This window comes from Pseudophryne corroboree, chromosome 2, assembly GCF_028390025.1.
Source record: "Pseudophryne corroboree isolate aPseCor3 chromosome 2, aPseCor3.hap2, whole genome shotgun sequence".
Taxonomy (NCBI): Eukaryota; Metazoa; Chordata; class Amphibia; order Anura; family Myobatrachidae; genus Pseudophryne; species Pseudophryne corroboree.
Window position 1 is genome coordinate 38,323,083 of NC_086445.1, and position 12,107 is coordinate 38,335,189.

Genomic DNA, 12,107 nt, shown 5'->3' on the forward strand with positions numbered 1-12,107 from the left:
GCTGTAATTATGTGGGACATGTATGTATGGTGAGCTGTAATTATGTGGGACATGTATGTATGGTGAGCTGTAATTATGTGGGACATGTATGTATGGTGAGCTGTAATTATATGTGGGACATGTATGTATGGTGAGCTGTAATTATGTGGGACATGTATGTATGGTGAGCTGTAATTATGTGGGACATGTATGTATGGTGAGCTGTAATTATGTGGGACATGTATGTATGGTGAGCTGTAATTATGTGGGACATGTATGTATGGTGAGCTGTAATTATGTGGGACATGTATGTGTGGTGAGCTGTAATTATGTGGGACATGTATGTGTGGTGAGCTGTAATTATGTGGGACATGTATGTATGGTGAGCTGTAATTATGTGGGACATGTATGTTGAGATAGGTATGGTGAGGTGTAAATGATGTAGGACAGGTATGGTGAGGTGTAAATGATGTAGGACAGGTATGGTGAGGTGTAAATGATGTGGGACAGGTATGGTGAGGTGTAAATGATGTGGGACAGGTATGGTGAGGTGTACATTATGTGGGACAGGTATGGTGAGGTGTAAATGATGTGGGACAGGTATGGTGAGGTGTAAATGATGTGGGACAGGTATGGTGAGGTGTAAATGATGTGGGACAGGTATGGCGAGGTGTAAAATAGGATTTTGGTACTTACCGATAAATCCTTTTCTCCTAGTCCGTAGAGGATGCTGGGGACTCCAAAAGGACCATGGGGTATAGACGGGATCCGCAGGAGCTTGGGCACACTAAAAAGACTTAATCTGGGTGTGAACTGGCTCCTCCCTCTATGCCCCTCCTCCAGACCTCAGTTATAGGAACTGTGCCCAGGAGAGACGGACATTTCAAGGAAAGATTTTTGTTTTAACTAAGGGCTACCAAACTACCAGCCCACACCATAAACATACCGTACAACCGGAATAACCTCAAACCAGATAACAGTATGCATTAATGCCAGCAACAAGCTGCAACAAACTAATACACAACCCGTGTATAAACTAAATTAACCAGCAAGAAAAAACACTGCAAGTAATAGTCCGCACAGGGACGGGCGCCCAGCATCCTCTACGGACTAGGAGAAAAGGATTTATCGGTAAGTACCAAAATCCTATTTTCTCTTACGTCCTAGAGGATGCTGGGGACTCCAAAAGGACCATGGGGATTATACCAAAGCTCCAGAACGGGCGGGAGAGTGCGGACGACTCTGCAGCACCGACTGAGCAAACGCCAGGTCCTCATCGGCCAGGGTATCAAACTTATAGAACTTAGCGAACGTGTTAGAACCCGACCAAGTAGCCGCTCGGCAAAGTTGTAACGCCGAAACGCCCCGGGCAACCGCCCAAGATGAGCCCACTTTCCTGGTAGAATGGGCTTTTACCGACTTCGGTACCGGTAGTCCGACCGAAGAATGAGCCTGCTGGATCGTACTACAAATCCAGCGTGCAATAGTCTGTTTTGAAGCGGGATGACCAATCCTGTTGGCAGCATACAAAACAAACAACGCCTCAGTCTTCCTAGTAACAGCTGTCCTAGAGACGTAGATTTTCAACGCTCTTACAACATCTAGAGATTTCGGAATCGCCACCGTTTCCGTAGCCCCCGGAACCACAATAGGTTGGTTAATGTGAAATGAAGAAACCACCTTCGGTAGAAATTGTTGACGAGTCCTCAATTCCGCCCTATCCGAATGAAAAATCAAGTACGGGCTCTTATGAGATAAAGCCGCCAACTCCGACACCCGCCTGGCAGACGCCAGCGCCAAAAGCATAACCACCTTCCAGGTGAGAAACTTCAACTCAACCTTACGCAAAGGTTCATACCAGGAAGACATGAGAAACCGTAAGACGACATCAAGGTCCCATGGAGCTACAGGAGGTACAAACGGAGGATTGATATGTATTACTCCTTTCACAAAGGTCTGAACCTCCGGGAGGGCAGCTAATTCTTTTTGAAACAAAATAGATAAAGCCGAAATCTGCACTTTGATGGAACCCAATTTCAGGCCTGCATCTACGCCCGCCTGTAAAAAGTGGAGAAAACGACCCAAGTGAAAAACCTCCGCAGGAGCCCTTTTAGCCTCACACCAGGAAACATACTTCCTCCAAATACGGTGATAGTGTTTCGCCGTAACCTCCTTCCTAGCCTTAATGAGAGTTGGAATGACCTCCCTGAAAATACCCTTACGAGCTAAGATCTGGCGCTCAACCTCCATGCCGTCAAACGCAGCCGCGGTAAGTCTGGAAACACACATGGACCCTGCAACAACAGATCCACTCTTAGAGGAAGCGGCCACGGATCTTCCACCAGTAAGTCCTGAAGATCCGGGTACCAGGCCCTTCTTGGCCAGTCTGGAACGACGAGAATCGCCTGAACCCTTGCTCGTCGAATGATCCCCAGCACCTTTGGAATGAGAGGAAGTGGAGGGAACACATACACCGACTGGAACACCCACGGAGACACCAGGGCGTCCACTGCAGTGGCTTGTGGGTCCCTTGACCTGGAACAATAGCTCGGGAGCTTCTTGTTGAGCCGAGACGCCATCATGTCTATCAACGGAATTCCCCAGCGTCTTGTCACCTCTGCAAAAACCTCTTGGTGAAGAGCCCACTCTCCCGGATGGAGATCGTGTCTGCTGAGGAAATCTGCTTCCCAGTTGTCCACCCCCGGCAGGAAAACTGCTGACAGTGCGCTCACGTGTTGTTCCACCCAGCGAAGGATCTTTGTGGCCTCCGCCATTGCCGCTCTGCTCCTCGTTCCGCCTTGCCGGTTTATATGCGCCACCGCTGTGATGTTGTCTGACTGTACCAGAACTGGTCGACCCTGAAGAAGGCTTCTTGCTTGTAGCAGGCCTTTGTAAATGGCTCTTAACTCGAGAATATTTATGTGGAGACAGGCTTCCTGGAGCGACCATTTTCCCTGGAAGTTTCTTCCTTGGGTGACTGCGCCCCAGCCCCGGAGACTTGCATCTGTTGTCAGAAGTACCCAATCCTGGATACCGAATCGACGTCCCCCTAGGAGGTGATGACCCTGTAGCCACCACAGGAGAGAAATTCTGGCTCTGGGAGATAGACTTATCTTCTGGTGAATGTGTAGGTGAGACCCGGACCATTTGCTCAGCAAGTCCCACTGAAACACCCGGGCGTGAAATCTGCTAAATGGTATGGCTTCGTACGCCGCAACCATCTTCCCCAGAACCCGAGTACAATGATAGATCGACACACTCGTCGGCTTCAGAAGTTCCCTGACCATCGTCTGCAGTTCCCGAGCCTTCTCTTCTGGAAGAAATACCTTTTGTAAATCCGTGTCCAGAATCATGCCCAGAAAAGGAAGCCGAGTGGTCGGAATCAACTGGGATTTCGGCAAATTGAGCACCCAACCGTGCTGTCGCAGAACCGAGAGTGACAACTCTACACTTCTCAGCAACCGTTCCTTGGACCTCGCCTTTATCAGGAGATCGTCCAAGTACGGGATAATTGAAACCCCTTGTTTGCGAAGAAGAACCATCATTTCCGCCCTGACTTTGGTGAAAATCCTCGGAGCCGTGGAAAGCCCAAACGGCAACGTCTGAAATTGGTAATGCAAACGCAAACCTGAGGAAAGCCTGATGCGGAGGATATATCAGCACATGTAAGTAGGCATCTTTTATGTCGACTGACGCCATTACACCCCCCCCCCCCTCCTCCAGGCTGGCAATCACCGCTCGAAGTGATCCCATCTTGAACTTGAACACTTTCAAGTATGGATTGAGGGATTTTAGATTTAGAATTGGTCTGACCGAACTGTCCGGTTTCGGCACCACAAAGAGGCTCGAGTAGAACCCCTCCCCCCGCTGGGACGGGGGGACGGGAACAATGACCCTCTGCAGACACAATTTTTGAATCGCTGCCCGGACCACCTTCCTGTCCGGAAGAACTACAGGTAATGCCGAAATGAAGAACCGGTGAGGGGGCATCTCGCGAAACTCCAGTTTGTATCCTTGAGACACGATCTCTAACACCCAAGGATCCAGGTCTGATTGAATCCAGACCTGACTGAATATCCGAAGACAGCCCCCCACCGGTCCGGACTCCCCCAGGGAAGCCCCAGCGTCATGCGGTGGACTTGGTAGCAGCAGGGGAGGACTTTTGGTCCTGTGCGCCTGAGGCTGCAGGAAGTTTCTTTCCCCGTCCTCTACCCTTTGAGGCGAGGAAAATAGGATTTTGGTACTTACCAGGTAAATCCTTTTCTTTGAATCCATAGGGGGCACTGGAGTACTCTTGGAATATGGACGGGCTTCCATAGGAACAGCACTGAATATTTAAATTTAGAACACTCCACCCCTCCATATCCCCGAGTACCTCAGTGTTTTTTACTGAGCCGAACAGGAACTATAGAGAGGTTTGGAGTATTACATATAACATAACGGACAATAACGAAGTTGACACATAACGTTACTGACAACTAAACAGTTGACACCCTAACCAGCACTTGTAATTTGAACCAGTCGGTGAAAGTGTGTTACCATAAGATCCTCAGAACTCACCACAACTAGGTAAAACTGCTCTGGGTGGGCGTCCAGTGCCCCCTATGGATTCAAAGAAAAGGATTTACCTGGTAAGTACCAAAATCCTATTTTCTTTATCATCCACTAGGGGTCACTGGAGTACTCTTGGGACGTACCAAAGCTTCCCCCGTGGGCGGGAGAGCTGTTTGGCACTTGTAACACCAGGCGGCCAAAGCTAGATGCTGATGCCGCAAACGTATCAAACTTGTAAAAGCGCACAAACGTGTGCACTGAAGACCATGTAGCCGCACGGCAAAGCTGCGTCGTAGAAGCTCCTCGACCAGCTGCCCATGAAGTTCCCACAGAACGTGTGGAATGAGCGGTTACTGATGTAGGCGGTTGTAACCTAGCATGAAGGTAAGCCTGACGTATGGTCAGTTTTATCCATCTCATCTGGATAAGGTTTGTTTAGACGCTGGCCAACCCATCTTGGCAGCATCATAGAGAACAAACAACGTATCCGTCTTACGAACTGAAGACGTTCGGGATACATAAATGCGTAATTCGCGTACCACATCCAGAGTTCCAGAATGTGCCGTCAACACAGGAACTACTATTGGTTGATTGATGTGAAAAGATGACACTACCTTTGGTAAGAAAGCGGGATTCGTCCGAAGTTCCGCTCTGTCATCATGAAACACCAAATACGGTGACTTGCATGACAAGGCACCCAAATCCGAAACACGCCTTGCCGAAGCTAAGGCTAGAAGAAAAATTGTTTTCCAAGTGAGAAACTTTATATCCACTTGCTGTAAGGGTTCAAAATATGAAGACTGTAAGAACTCTAAAACCAGATTCAAGTCCCATGGCGCTGTAGGTGGAATGAATGGAGGCTGTACTCTGAGAACACCTTGGAGAAAAGTGCGTATAGACGGCAATAGAGCCAATCGTCTTTGAAAGTAAATTGACAAAGCAGATACCTGCACTTTTAGTGTAGATAAACGCAGTCCTCCATCTAACCCTGTTTGTAGAAACAACAAAAGGCGGGATAACTTGAAAGATGATGTCGGAAACTTCCGAGCTTCACACCAACCTATATAGGCACGCCATATTCTGTAATAATGAGCTGCCGTAACCGGCTTCCTAGCTCGTAACATGGTTGGTATAACCGAATCTGGAATGCCCTCTCTTCTTAAGAGGGCGGTCTCAACAGCCACCCCGTCAAACGCAGCCGCGCTAAATCGGGGTAAAGGAACGGACCCTGTTGTAACAAGTCCGGACGTAGTGGGAGCGGCCAAGGATCGTCTGCGAGTAGTCCTCGGAGATCCGAGAACCAAGCTCTCCGAGGCCAATGAGGCGCCACTAGTATGACTGTGACAGACTCTCTTTTGATCCGTTTTAGCACCAGAGGGAGCAACGGAAACGGTGGAAACAGATACACGAGGCTGTACGGCCACGCGACAGTGAGAGCATCCACCGCCACTGCCTTTGGATCTCTTGTTCTGGACACAATCTGGTGATTGTGTCGAGACGCCATCAGGTCCACCTGAGGATAACCCCATCTCTGAACCAACATGTGAAACACTTCTGGATTTAATGCCCATTCGCCTGGATGAAAATCCCGACGACTGAGATAATCCGCTTCCCAGTTGTCCACTCCCGGAATGAACACGGCCGACAATATCACCTGGTGGCATTCCGCCCAATTGAGGATACGAGCTACTTCCCGCATTGCCATGCGGCTTCTCGTTCCTCCTTGTTTGTTGATGTATGCGACCGCCGTCGCATTGTCTGACTGCACTTGGACAGGCTGAGAGCGAAGCATGTGCACTGCTTGTCGTAGCGCATTGTAAATTGCGCGGAGTTCCAGGACATTTATAGACAGCAATTTTTCGTGATCCGCCCAGAGACCCTGGAGCTAACAATTTTGAATTACCGCTCCCCAACCTCTGAGACTGGCGTCCGTAGTTAGAATTATCCAATTCCAGCCTCCGAACCGTCTTCCTGCGGTTAAATTGTGTTCCTTGAGCCACCAGAGCAGAGATACTCTTGCCCTTGGCGACAACCTCACCCTGTGGTGAATCTGCAGATGCGAGCCCGACCACTGGGCGAGCACATTCAGTTGAAATGGACGCGAGTGAAATCTTCCGAACTGAAGCGCTTCGAAAGCTGCCACCATTGTGCCTAAGAGGCGAATGCACAAGTGTACCGACACTGTGCGTGGCTTGAGCACAAATTGTATTAGATGGCGTAGAATTTGTACTTTCTGCTGTGGTAGGTAAATTCTTTGATTGACCGTATCGAGAATCATACCTAGGAATTGAAGGCGTTGAGACGGAATTAGATGTGATTTCTTGAAGTTGACAATCCAACCGTGGTGAACCAGTACATCGTATGTTAGCAGCGCATGTTGGAGAAGTATCTGTTGAGACGGAGCTTTGATGAGCAAATCGTCTAAATACGGAACTATTGTCACTCCCAGGGATCTGAGATGAGCTATCCTCACAGACATCACTTTGGTGAATACCCGAGGCGCTGATGACAGGCCAAACGGTAGAGCCTGAAACTGGTAATGGTTCTGGCGTATTGCAAACCGTAAGAATCTCTGATGAGGCTGCCAAATTGGAATGTGTAAGTACGCATCCTTAAGATCTAGCGCAATCATAAATTCCTTTGGCTCTAAACCCGCAATCACCGAACGCAGAGACTCCATTTTGAATCTGTAGTAAGTTACGTACTGATTGAGACCCTTTAAGTTCAATATTGGTCTGACTGAGCCATCCGGCTTCGGTACTACAAACAGACTTGAATAGTAACCCTGACCCTGTTGGTGTACAGGGACCGGAATCAAAACTGCTGAATCCAGTAGGGACTGAATGTCAATTTGCAGAACCGTCCTCTTGTCGTCCGACAGAGGCAATCCTGTCTTGAAAAACCGCAGAGGCGGAAGACAGTCGAACTCTATTTTGTAACCTTTTAACACTAAATTGCGGATCCACCCATCCGCGGATGTGTGGAACCACGCCAAATGGAACGTCTGAAGGCGTGCTCCCACAATCGGAGAACCGAGATGGGCTGGTAGCCCGTCATGCCACTGGCTTGTCGGTAACCTTAGCGTCCTGGCGAGTTGTGTTGGTTTGTTGGAAACCACGTCCGCGACCACGTCTAGCAGGCGTGGCTGTTCCTCTGCCACGTCCTCGAAAGGACTGAGGTCTAAAGGATTTGAACGAAGGTCCAGCGTACCTCCTTCTTGATACCGGTGGAGGCAATGGTAAGAAAACAGACTTACCTCCCGTAGCCTCAGCAATCCATGCGTCCAATTCAGGACCAAACAGCTTCTTGCCATCGTAAGGCAATGCCTCTATACCTCGTTTGACCTCTGCCTCCGCATGATAAGCACGCAGCCAGAGTGCTCGTCGTGCCGTAACTAGCGACGATGAAATACGAGAAGTGAGCTGACAGACGTCAGTAGACGCTGTACAGAGATACTCTACAGCTTCACTCATTTGATTTACAAGAAGTATCAGGTTTTCGTCATGTAAAGCAGATTTGAGTTCTGTAAGCCATATTATGAGCGCCTTAGTGACCCAAATGCCAACCAATCCAGGTCTCAGCATCACACCTGCTGCTACATACATGGATTTTAGCATAGTTTCTATCTTGCGATCTGAAGGATCTTTAAGCGTAGTAGCTGCTGGCACTGGTATGGTTAATTTCTTGGTAAGCTTGGACACTGAAGAATCAACTATTGGTGGATTCTCCCATGTACACGTTACCGAGTCTGGAAACGGGTAACTAGACTTAAATCTGCGAGGTATAGAAAACCGTTTATCTGGATTCTGTCGTGTTTCTACTAACATCTGATTAAGAGATTCCGACACAGGAAAACTTATTGGAGTTTTTTGTCGTTTAGTAAATACGACCTGATCATTTGTGAGAGGCTCCTCAGTTTCAGTAAACTTCAGAGACTGACGTACCGCTCTGATGAGATCATCAATGCCGGAAGGGTTATAATCCTCGCCATCTGACTCCACTTCGCCCTCCTCATCCTCATCTTGTTCCGTGAGGTCTGGCATGGAATCGTCAGAATGCAACATAGCAGAAACTGGAAAATCATAAGACATATGAAATTTATCCCGTTTACCCAAAATGGATTTGGACCTTACGCAAGGCTGAGACGCCTCCGGTAGTTCTGGCGGTCTCACCCTAGACTCAGATCTTGCCGTTTCCCGCTCCTGACGAGCGGCGGTCAATTCTGATTGTAACCTATCCAGTACATTTACTAACATACCCCACGGAGGGTCCGGTGAGGACATTGGTTGTAAAACTGGAGCAGAAATGGTATTCTGAACCGAATCCACAAAACATACTGTACATGTAGTAGATCCATCCGGTAACACACTGCTACAGACTTTGCAATTATGCTTTTTAGTTTTTGCTGGTGCCTTACTCATTATGGCGACAGACAATACAATACACAAAAAACAGACACTTGCACGACTCAGTAAAATAGTAGTAAGGTGTCTCTGTATATATATCTGGCCAAGTGCAGTACACGTGGCCAGTACTATGAAATGTGATCCCAAATTCCCACTAACACCCCTGCGCCTCCGGTGGAGTAGAGATGTAGTACTGGAACGTTCTGGAATCACAGCAGGAAGACACAGGAAGCATGTTAAAATGGCTGCCATGCTTATACATATAATCACAGTGAAGTTTCATACTGATCTTATAAACAGCCTCCCTGCCAGTATAAACATCATTATATATCTATATAAAATGTGTGCCATACTATCAACAGCCTGATGTTGCTGCTGTCCCTTCTCCCCCCCCCCTCGCATCTGCTCCATTGCGTGCAGTGCGGGCCGGGCAGCGGGCACCCCTGCGCCGGGACCTGGAAGACTGGGAGCGCGTGTTAGCGCTATGATTACCGGCAGCAGCGGAGTTTGTACAAGCGGCGGCCGGAGCAGCGGGAGAAGCGGCGGGCGGACCAGCGGCGATCCGAGACGCGGGGCCGGAGCAGGTGGGGCTGTAAAAAGCGGCGGCCGGAGCAGCGCGTTATGAGACCCGGCGGCCGGATCAGCGGGCGGCTATGATACCCGGCGGCCGGAGCAGCTGCGGCGGCGTCAGTCAGCCGAAAGAACCCAGCGCTTTCCCCACACCTCGGGCGGCAGAGGAAGCTGACCACCCCGTTCTCCCCTCACATACCTGCACTTTGCTGTTCTGTGATGAGGCTCCGACGGGGCTTCTCAGTAAGCGCCGGCCAGCCTGCAGGATGTGTGTGTGTGTGGCTGTGAGGGAGCTCTTTCAGAGAGGCCCGACACGCCCCTGCTGCTATCAGCAGCTGCACTATCCCTGACCCTGCCTTTTGGAAGGGGAAAAGGGATGTATAGAATAGAAAAATATAAAAATAAAAATAAAAATTCAAAGTAATTGTGACTCTTAGCCACAGAGCTGTTACTACTTCGAGCACAGAAAAAACACTGGGGTACTCGGGGATATGGAGGGGTGGAGTGTTCTAAATTTAAATATTCAGTGCTGTTCCTACGGAAGCCCGTCCATATTCCAAGAGTACTCCAGTGACCCCTAGTGGATGATAAAGAAAGATGAACCTTTCCCACGCCTGTATTTGTTGTGACGAAAGGACTGCATTTGCTGATGTGGTGCCTTTTTCTGTTGTGTGGGAACATAAGGAAGAAAAGAGGACTTACCCGCAGTCGTGGTCGAGACTAGGTCCGCCAAGCCGTCCCCAAACAAGACCGTACCTTTGAAGGGTAGTGCTTCCATAGACTTCTTGGAGTCGGCATCAGCATTCTATTGATGGATCCACAGGGCCCTCCTAGCAGATATCGACATGGCATTGGTCCTTGAACCCAAGAGACAGACGTCCCTCGCCGCGTCCTTTAGGTAATCTGCAGCGTCCTTAATATAACCGACAGTTAAAAGGACATTATCTTTATCAAGAGTATCCATGTCACTAGCTAAATTCTCAGCCCATTTAGCAATAGCACTACTCACCCATACAGACGCCACAGCGGGTCTGAGCAGAGCCCCCGAATTAGCGAAAATGGACTTCAGAGACGTCTCCAACTTGCGATCCGCCGGATCCTTGAGAGCTGCTGTGTCAGGAGACGGAAGCGCCACCTTCTTAGACAAACGGGATAGAGCTTTATCAACGGTTGGAGATGTCTCCCATTTTTCCCTGTCATCAGAGGGGAAAGGATACGCCATATAAATCCTCTTGGGAATCTGCCATTTCTTATCCAGCGACTCCCAAGCCTTTTCACAAAGAGTATTCATTTCATGAGAGGGGGGAAACTTTTTATCCCTTGAACAAGCAAATCCTTATTTCCTGTACCGCAGGTTCATCAGAAATGTGTAAAACATCTTTTATAGCCACAGTCATGTACTGAATACTCTTAACTAAACGTGGATGTAACGCAGCCTCAGTGAAATCGACCTCGGAATCAGAGTCCGTGTCGGTATCAGTATCCCCCACCTGAGTAAATGGCCTCTTATGGGACCCGGATGGGGTCTGTACCTGAGACAAAGCCTCCTCCATGGACTTTTTCCACACCTGCGTCTGTGACTCAGACTTATCTAACCTCTTCGATAAAGAAGCTACATTGGAACTGATCGTATTAAGAAGTGCTAGCAAGTCAGGTGTCGGCTGCGTCGACAGTGCCAATTCTAGCCCCGCATCCACACCTCCCATAACCTCCTCTGGTGAATAACATTCAGCCTCAGACATGTCGACACTTAGTACCGACACACACAACACACAGAACGTCCCAGCAAGGTGACAGGCCCTCACTGCAGCCCAGAAAGAGGAGACAGAGGGAGTATGCCAGCTCACACCCCAGCGCCCATATATCGGTATAACGATATATGTACCCAGGGCTGCCTGTTTGATAAAAAAACCAGCACCCCACTGCGGCTCCCCTCTGGAGATGCCCCCGTTACTTGTTGTGAATCGTGGAGGTCCCGGCAGCGTCTCTCCCTCAGCCGCGTGTAGGGAGAAAAATAAGATTTTACTCACCGGTAAATCTATTTCTCGTAGTCCGTAGTGGATGCTGGGACTCCGTAAGGACCATGGGGAATAGCGGCTCCGCAGGAGACTGGGCACAACTAAAGAAAGCTTTAGGACTACCTGGTGTGCACTGGCTCCTCCCACTATGACCCTCCTCCAGACCTCAGTTAGGATACTGTGCCCGGAAGAGCTGACACAATAAGGAAAGGATTTGGAATCCCGGGTAAGACTCATACCAGCCGTATAACTCGTGATACTATACCCAGTTAACAGTATGAAATATAACTGAGCCTCTCAACAGATGGCTCAACAATAACCCTGTAGTTAGGCAATAACTATAAACAAGTATTGCAGACAATCAGCACTTGGGATGGGCGCCCAGCATCCACTACGGACTACGAGAAATAGATTTACCGGTGAGTAAAATCTTATTTTTATAGATTTAGGGTGCGGCAGTCCAGCCGCAGAATGTGCAAGTTGAATCGTGCTACAGATCCAGCGAGCAATAGTCTGCTTAGAAGCAGGAGCACCCAGCTTGTTGGGTGCATACAGGATAAATAGCGAGTCAGTTTTCCTG

At 49.0% G+C, this 12,107-nt stretch overlaps 1 protein-coding gene across 4 annotated transcripts in view; it reads right to left on the reverse strand.

Annotated features, from left to right (window-relative positions):
* MRPL48 (mitochondrial ribosomal protein L48) overlaps window positions 1–12,107 on the reverse strand; it is a 114,577-nt gene that overhangs the window by 30,640 nt on the left and 71,830 nt on the right. The gene's annotated exons all lie outside the window — the stretch shown is intronic.